The 8,738-nt window shown below is 44.7% G+C and overlaps 1 long non-coding RNA gene across 1 annotated transcript; it reads left to right on the top strand.

Annotated features, from left to right (window-relative positions):
• Window positions 1-988: 988 nt before the first annotated feature.
• LOC139230559 (uncharacterized) lies at window positions 989-2,690 on the top strand. The gene is made up of 3 exons (XR_011587954.1): window positions 989-1,016; window positions 1,854-1,889; window positions 2,663-2,690. It is a non-coding gene; the product is annotated as an uncharacterized lncRNA (long non-coding RNA).
• The last annotated feature ends 6,048 nt before the right edge of the window (window positions 2,691-8,738 follow it).

The following is an 8,738-nucleotide window of genomic DNA, read 5'->3' as shown; positions in this document are numbered from 1 at the left end:
TCGACCTCAACTCCACTTTCCTGCACTGTCCCCATATCCCTTAATTTCCTTAATATCCACAAATCTATCGATATCTGCCTTGAATATACTCAAAGACTGAGGCTTCACAGCCCTCTGGGGCAGAGAATTCCAAAGATTCACCACCCTCTGAGTGAAGAAATTCCTCCTCACCTCAGTCCTAAATGGCCGACCCCTTATCCTGAGACTGTGACCCCTGGTTCTAGACTCCCCAGCCCGGGGGGAAACACCCTCCCTGCATCTACCCTGTAAGAATGTTGTATGTTTCAATGAGATCACCTCTCATTCTTCTACACTCGATGGAATATAGGCCGGTCTCCTCCTGCCTTATTTAAAACCTTTGTTGAAAGGACACGGATTCATTTCACCTGATCTACATAAGAACATAAGAAATAGGAGCAGGAGTCGGCCATTCGGCCCCTCGAGCCTGCTCCGCCATTTAATGAGATCACGGCTGATCTTCGACCTCAACTCCACTTTCCTGCACTGTCCCCATATCCCTTAATTTCCTTAATATCCACAAATCTATCGATATCTGCCTTGAATATACTCAAAGACTGAGGCTTCACAGCCCTCTGGGGCAGAGAATTCCAAAGATTCACCACCCTCTGAGTGAAGAAATTCCTCCTCACCTCAGTCCTAAATGGCCGACCCCTTATCCTGAGACTGTGACCCCTGGTTCTAGACTCCCCAGCCCCGGGGGGAAACACCCTCCCTGCATCTACCCTGTCAAGCCCCCTCAGAATCTTGTACGTTTCAATGAGATCACCTCTCATTCTTCTAAACTCCAGAGAGTATCGGCCCAATCTCCTCAATCTCTCAGTCACTTTCTATTCCCCGTCGTCAATCAGGGGCCATGACAAGTTGACAGAATAACAAGCTCCACAAAAGAACAGGAGATGGACGGATTTGATTCAATTTTATTGGGATTATATTTTCATATTTAGTGACACTTTTTTGGTTTTCTGCAGATGTACGAGTTCCTGTTGATGCAGAAGGTTTGTATATTTGTATATTTAAACTTGATTGGCAATGACCCTGATTAAATTTATTAATTCCCGTACTGATGGAGCACAAGAACAAAACAGTTCCCATTTCTATAACCTGTCGGGGAATCTCCCAAACCCCTCACAGGGGGGCGGGGCGGAGCAGGAGTAAGGAAGGAGTTAGCACGATTCAGGAGTTAGGTTCACGCAAATTTTTTTAATTCATTAATAATGTAGACAAAGAGAGGTAGAAAGAGAGAAGAAAACAGATGGAGAAAGAGAGAGACTGAGTAAGAGGGAGACAGAGCGAGAGTGAGAGAGACAATCAGACAAAGGGTAGAAATAATCATCGGGGACTTTAATCTTCATATAAACTGGGAAAATCAAATTGGCAAAGGTCGTCTGGAGGACGAGTTCATAGAATATATTCGGGGCAGTTTCCAAGAATACATCAAGGAACCAACCCGGGAACAGATCATTTTAGATATTTTATTCTGGAATGACACAGCATTAAATAGTAATCTCATTATTAAACGAATATACATTCCACTGTGGAAAACAAACTCCACGGGGAAAGTGAGCCAATCTAACTAAAGAAGTTAAAGATAGTATTAGATTAAAACAAAAGGCTTATAATGTTGTGAAGAACAGTAGTAAGCCTGTGGATTGGGAGAGCTTTAGAAACCAACAAAGGATGACCAAAAAATTGCTAAAAAGGGAGAAAATAGAATATGAGAGTAAACTAGCAAGAAAAATAAAAACAGATTGTAAGACCTTCTACAGGTATGTAGATGGTGCTGAACCTTTCCGGACACATTTCTTTAAACACTGTCTCTCTATTTATTGCAGGTGTTTCAAGCCGCTCTGATGAGAGTCGTGGCGATGGTCAGTATATCTACTTTCCTCTTCACCTTCCAGCATGTTACCCTCCTCTCCCCAAGGTCCTGCCTGACACTGGAAGCTGGTTCCCCAGGGTCCGGGGTGTTGTAGCCCCCTCGCCCAGGAGCCCCTCCCCGTGGGTGAGATAGATAGTGAGTGTCAGCGGTTCCACGTCCCAGCCCGCTCCTGATCCCACCCAACACCCACACACCCTGCTGACACAGGTCACTGGACAGTGACAAGGAGCAGGAACGTTGGCTGATTTCCCCCTTTCCTTAATCCCGAAGGTTATTTTCGGGATCCTATCACCAACCCCGCGACAATCAGCCAGCGCAGACTGTGGATCAAACTCGGGACATTCACACCAGGCGAGGGGGGGGGGAAGCCAATGGGATCTTTCTCTGCTTTCTGCCCCCAAAATGCCTTTGTTGTTTTGTACAAGGCTCTCGGCGCACTCTCAGGTCACTCTGTGACACAGGAGTTGGTCGAGATTGCAGAGCGCCCAATACTGGGAGCTGCAGGCACACAGCTCCTTTATACATCATCAGAACATAAGGATTAGGAGCAGGAGTCGGCCATTCGGCCCCTCGACCCTGCTCCGCCATTCAATAAATCAAGACTTGTCTTCCACTACAATTCCATTTTCCTGCCATATCCCCATATCCTTTGACTTCCCACCAGTCCAAAAATCTAGCGAACTCTGTATTGAATATACTCAATGACTGATACAATTTTATTGGGATTTTCATATTTAATGACACTTCTTTGCTTTTCTGCAGATGTACGACAACCTGTTGATGCAGAAGGTTTGTATATTTGTATATTTAAACTTAGTTGGCAATGACCCTGATTAAATTTATTAATTCCCGTACTGATGGAGCACAAGAACAAAACAGTTCCCATTTCTATAACCTGTCGGGGAATCTCCCAAACCCCTCACAGGGGGGCGGTGCGGAGCAGGAGTAAGGAAGGAGTTAGCACGATTCAGGAGTTAGGTTCACGCAAATGTTTTTAATTGATTATTTCTCAAGACAGAGAGAGGTAGAAAGAGAGAAGGAAAGAAATGGATTAAAAAAAGAGAGAGACTGAGTAACGGAGACAGAGCGAGAGTGAGACAATCAGACAAAGAATAGCAATAATCATGTCAGATTTTAATCTTCATATAAACTGGGCAAATCAAATTGGCAAAGTTAGTCTGGATGTCAAGTTCGTGGAAAGCATTCGACACAGTTTCCTAGAATACATCCAGGAACCAACCCGGGACGAGATAATTTTAGATCTTTTATTGTGTAATGAGATAGGGTTAAATAGTGATGCCATAGTAAATGAGCCTCTGGGGATGAGTGATCATAATATGATAGAATTTCACATTGAGTTTAAGAGTGAAATACTTAATTTTGAATCTAGAGCCTTAAACGTAAATAAAGCCAATTCCGTAGGTATGGGGGTGAGTTGTCTCAGGTAGATTAGGATTAAATTAAAATATAGAACAGTAGCTAAACAGTGGCAAACAGTTAAAGAAATATTCCAAAATTCTCAACGAATATACATTCCACTGTGGAAAAGAAACTCCACGGGAAAATTGAGCCAATCTAACTAAAGTAGTTAAGGATTATATTAGATCAAAAGAAAAGGCTCATAATGTTGTGAACAACAGCAGTAAGTCGGAGGATTGGGAGAGATTTAGAAACAAGCAAAGGATGACCAAAAAATTGATGAAAAGGGAGAAAATAGAATATGAGAGTAAACTAGCAAGAAACATAAAAACAGATTGTAAGACCTTCTATAAGTATGAATCTTTCCAGAGGCATTGCTTTAACCTCACTGTCTTTCTATTTATTGCAGGCCTTTCAAGCCGCTCTGATGAGAGTCGTGGTAAAGGTCAGTATATCTACTTTCCTCTTCACTTTCCAGCGTGTCCCCCTACTGTCCCCAAGGTCCTGCCTGACACTAGGAGCTGGTTCCCCAGGGTCCGGGGTGTTGCACCTCCTTGTCCAGGACATTATTGCACCCCCTCAGTACTGCAGCTTTTGTCCAATGCTCCATACCCAGGATTACACGGGATATACGGCCCAGAAACAGGCCATTCGGCCCAACCAGTCCACGTCGGCGTTTATGCTCCACTCGAGCCTCCTTCCTCATCTAAATCTATCAGCATAACCCTCTGTTCCCTTCTCCCTCATATCTTTGTCTATCCTCCCCTTAAATACATCGATACTATTCGCCTCAACCCCTCCCTGTGGCAGCGAGTTCCACATTCTCACCGCTCTCTGGGTAAAGAAGTTTCCCCTGAATTCCCCATTGGATTTCTGGGTGACTATCTTATGTTGATGGCCTCTAGTTATATCTTCCCCACAAGTGGGAACATTCTCTCTGCATCCACTCTATCAAAACCTTTCATCATTTTAAAGACCTCTATTAGGTCACCCCTCAGCCTTCTATTTTCAAGAGAAAAGAGACCCAGCCTGTTCATCCTTTCCTGATACGTACACCCTCGCATTTCTGGTATTATCCTTGTAAATCTTCTCTGCACCCTCTCCAGTGCCTCTATATCATTCTTATAATATGGCGACCAGAACTGTACACAGTGCTCCAAGCGTGGTCTAACCAAGGTTCGAAGCAGTTTTCGTATAACTTCCCTACTTGTCAATTCTACACCTCTAGAAATAAACCCTAGTTCTTGGTTTGCTTTTTTATGGTGTCACACCGTTTAGTGATTTGTGTATTTGTACTCGATTTGTTCCTCTACCCCTCCCAGACTCACCCCTGCCAAGCAATCAGTGACCTCACTATTCTCCCTACCAAAATGTCATACCTCACATTTAACAATGTTGATCATTATTTCCCAATTATATCCCCATTCTGCAAGTATATTAATGTCCCCCTAATGTATATAATAAGTATTGACCACACCCCCACCAATTTGGTGCCATCCACAAATTTAGAAATTGTGTTTATGATTCCAAAGTCTAAATGGTTAATGTGATTGCTGGGGTATCGGGGTATCAGCCCTGCTGTGTGAGCAGTGGTTACACTGAGTGACATCGGTGAAGGGGCTTCAGATGCTGGGGGCAGCACGGACTAATGATCAGGTGGTCCGAGCAGGTCAGGTGACAACATGCTTAACTTTTAAAAGGCTGAGGATTATAGGAGGGAGGGGAGGGTTCCACAGGTTTCAGGTCCTGGGAGAGACTGAGTTAGAGTCAGAGGTCGTCTCCATAACGGTGAACCCTGGGCAATGGGTCCCGTCCACTATCGGCTTTACTGATAGGTTGAGAGTGGGGCCGATTATCTGAAGGGGAGAGGGTGCTCCCCAATACTGTCCTGCCCCGACCTCCTCGCATTAACCTCCTGAAGGGTGGCTGCCAATCAGGAGAAGGGATTGGGACTGGTTATCCGCCCCCCCTCCAGAACTGAGTGGGGCTCAGATAACTCTGGGAGGGAATCTGGGTCCATCCCATTCAGCAGGACCCTGAACTTTCCCCGTGGACAATTCAGCATCTTCCCCTTTAGCTAATGTCCGAGAGCTCACTGATTGCCGTTACGCAAGGAAATCTGCCGCCCTTACCCGGTCTGGCCTATATGTGACTCCAGTCCCACCGCAATGTCATCATCATAGGTGGTCCCTCGAAAAGGATGACTTGCTTCCACATTGAGGGCTCAGTATTTTCACTTGTGGGGAAGAACATAACTAGAGGCCATAAATATAAGATAGTCACCAAGAAACCCAATGGGGAATTCAGGAGAAACTTCTTTACCCAGAGAGCGGTGAGAATGTGGAACTCGCTGCCACAGGGAGGGGTTGAGGCGAATAGTATCGATGTATTTAAGGGGAGGCTGGACAAGGATATGGGGGAGAAGGGAATAGAGGGTTATGCTGATAGATTTAGATGAGGAAAGACGGGAGGAGGCTCGAGTGGAACATAAACGCCGGCATGGACTGGTTGGGCCGAATGGCCTGTTTCTGGGCCGTATATCCTGTGTAATCCTGGGTAATCTTTCAAAACCATTCGGGGAACTGAGCGTGTGGTCTGGGAACTGAAACTGTGTTCCTTGTGTTTCAGACTCTGCAGAGAATGAGAGTGGGCCGGATACTAAAGGTATTGATCCCGATCTTTCCCCCACACGTCGCGGTTACACATTGAAATCTCATTAAAACGGAGCAACAGTTTTAAACCCATTCTGATAACTGGACACGGAGACTGTCCTGTGATTGGTGAACTGAAATTCTGTTCCTTCTGTTTCCAGATTCTTTCGAAAAGGACAGTCACTCTGAGGCTCGAGGTATCTAGATTTATTATTCTAATATCTCCCTATTTCTAACTTCATCAGTAAATAATAATCATTGTGAATCTTTCACATTCATTTCCCATTTTATAATCAAAAACCGGTTTTCATTTCAGATTCCGATGAAATTACCAAAAGGAAAATCAAAGTGATTGTTTCGGGAGCAGATGATGGTTTGTGGATCACTCTGTGTATGGGGATTATTGACTGCACCAATATACGGGAGCTGGGTCCCTGAGGGTTAACAAGCTCTTTATTGAGATAATATCAAATACATGTGGGGTCAGGGGTCAGGGACAAGTTGCAGAATGGACAGCAGACTTGCTAAAAACAGCAGAGAGTGGGGGTTAAAGGTTACTCAGACGGGCAGAGGGTGGGCCGTGGTGTCCCAAAGGGATCAGTGCTGGGACCCTCACGTTCACCATCTACATGAACAATTTGGACTCGGGAATCAGAAGTACTATTTCCAAATTTGTGGATGACACCAAATTGTGGGATCTGCTCAATACTGAGGTGGACTGCGAGAGAACATATTAAAACATTCACAAACCTGGGTGTGTAAATCACAAACAAATGTCAGTGTGGATCAGTGTGAGCGGGAGCAATCTGTAAGAATGAGGAGGCCACATAATCCTGGGAAAATACGAGTGTAAATGAGGAGTAACAGAGAGACCTGGGAACAGATTCACAGCTCAACACAAATGGAAACACAGGTTAATAAAGCCACAAAAATACAAATCACTGGGGCTCAATTCTGGAGCGAATGGATTGAAAGCGAGAGAAGTTATGGTCAACTTATATAGAAACTTGGTTAGAGCTCACTGTGAACTCCCCACCACAGGGAGTGGCTCAGGCGAATAGCAGAGATTCCTTTAAGGGGAAGCTGGATAAACACATGAGGGAGAAAGGAATCGAAGGATGTATTGATGGGGTTGGCAGAGATCCGGTGGGAGGAGGCCAGTATGGAGCAGAAATATCAGCACGGACCAGGTGGGCCGAATTTATAATGGGGAACAAAGAAATGGCAGACCAATTGAACAAATACTTTGGTTCTGTTTTCACGAAGGAAGACACAAATAACCTTCCGGAAATAATAGGGGACCGAGGGTCTAGCGAGAATGAGGAATTGAAGGAAATCCTTATTAATCAGGAAATTGTGTTCGGGAAATTGATGGGATTGAAGGCTGATAAATCCCCAGGGCCTGATAGTCTGCATCCCAGAGTACTAAAGGAAGTGGCCCTCGAAATAGTAGATGCATTGGTGATCATTTTCTAACATTCTATAGACTCTGGGTCAGTTCCGATAGATTGGAGGGTAGCTAATGTAACCCCATTTTTTTAAAAAGGAGGGAGAGAGAAAACAGGGAATTATAGACCGGTTAGCCTGACATTGGTAGTGGGGAAGATATTGGAATCAATTATTAAAGATGTAATAGCAGCACATTTGGAAAGCAGTGACAGGATCGGTCCAAGTCAGCATGGATTTATGAAAGGGAAATCATGCTTGACAAATCTTCCAGAATTTTTTGAGGATGTAACTAGTCGAGTGGACAAGGGGGAATCAGTGGATGTGGTGTATTTGGACTTTCAAAAGACTTTTGACAAGGTCCCACACAAGAGATTAGTGTTCAAAATTAAAGCACATGGTATTGGGGGTAATGTATTGACGTGGATAGAGAACTGGTCGGCAGACAGGAAGCAAAGAGTCGGGATAAACTGATCCTTTTCAGAATGGCAAGCAGTGACTAGTGGGTTACCGCAGGATTCAGTGCTGGGACCCCAGCTATTTACAATATACATTAATGATTTGGACGAAGGAATTAAACGTAATATCTCAAAGTTTGCAGATGACACTAAGCTGGGTGGCAGTGTGAGCTGCGAGGAGGATGCTAAGAGGCTGCAGGGTGACTTGGATAGGTTAGGTGAGTGGGCAAATGCATGGCATATGCAGTATAATGTGGATAAATGTGAGGTTATCCACTTTGGTGGCAAAAACACGAAGGCAGAATATTATCTGAATGATGACAAATTAGGAAAAGGGGAGGTGCAACAAGACCTGGGTGTCATGGTACATCAGTCATTGAAAGTTGGCATGCAGGTACAGCAGGTGGTGATGAAGACAAATAGCATGTTGGCCTTCATAGCGAGAGGATTTGAGTATAGGAGCAGGGAGGTCTTACTGCAGTTGTACAGGGCCTTGGTGAGGCCACACCTTGAATATTGTGTTCCGTTTTGGTCTCCTAATCTGAGGAAGGACATTGTTGCTATTGAGGGAGTGCAGCGCAGGTTCACCAGACTGAGAGAAACATAGAAACATAGAAAAAAGGTGCAGGAGTAGGCCATTCAGCCCTTCGAGCCTGCACCACCATTCAATAAGATCATGGCTGATCATTCACCTCAGTAGCCCTTTCCTGCTTTCTCTCCATACCCGGGATGACAGGACTGACATATGAAGAAAGACTAGATCGACCAGGCTTATATTCACTGGAATTTAGAAGAATGAGAGGGGACCTCATAGAAACATGTAAAATTCTGACGGGATTGGACAGTTTAGATGCAGGAAGAATG

Source organism: Pristiophorus japonicus, chromosome 19 (genome assembly GCF_044704955.1).
Source record: "Pristiophorus japonicus isolate sPriJap1 chromosome 19, sPriJap1.hap1, whole genome shotgun sequence".
Lineage (NCBI taxonomy): Eukaryota > Metazoa > Chordata > Chondrichthyes > Pristiophoridae > Pristiophorus > Pristiophorus japonicus.
This window is presented reverse-complemented; position numbering and strand designations above follow the sequence as displayed.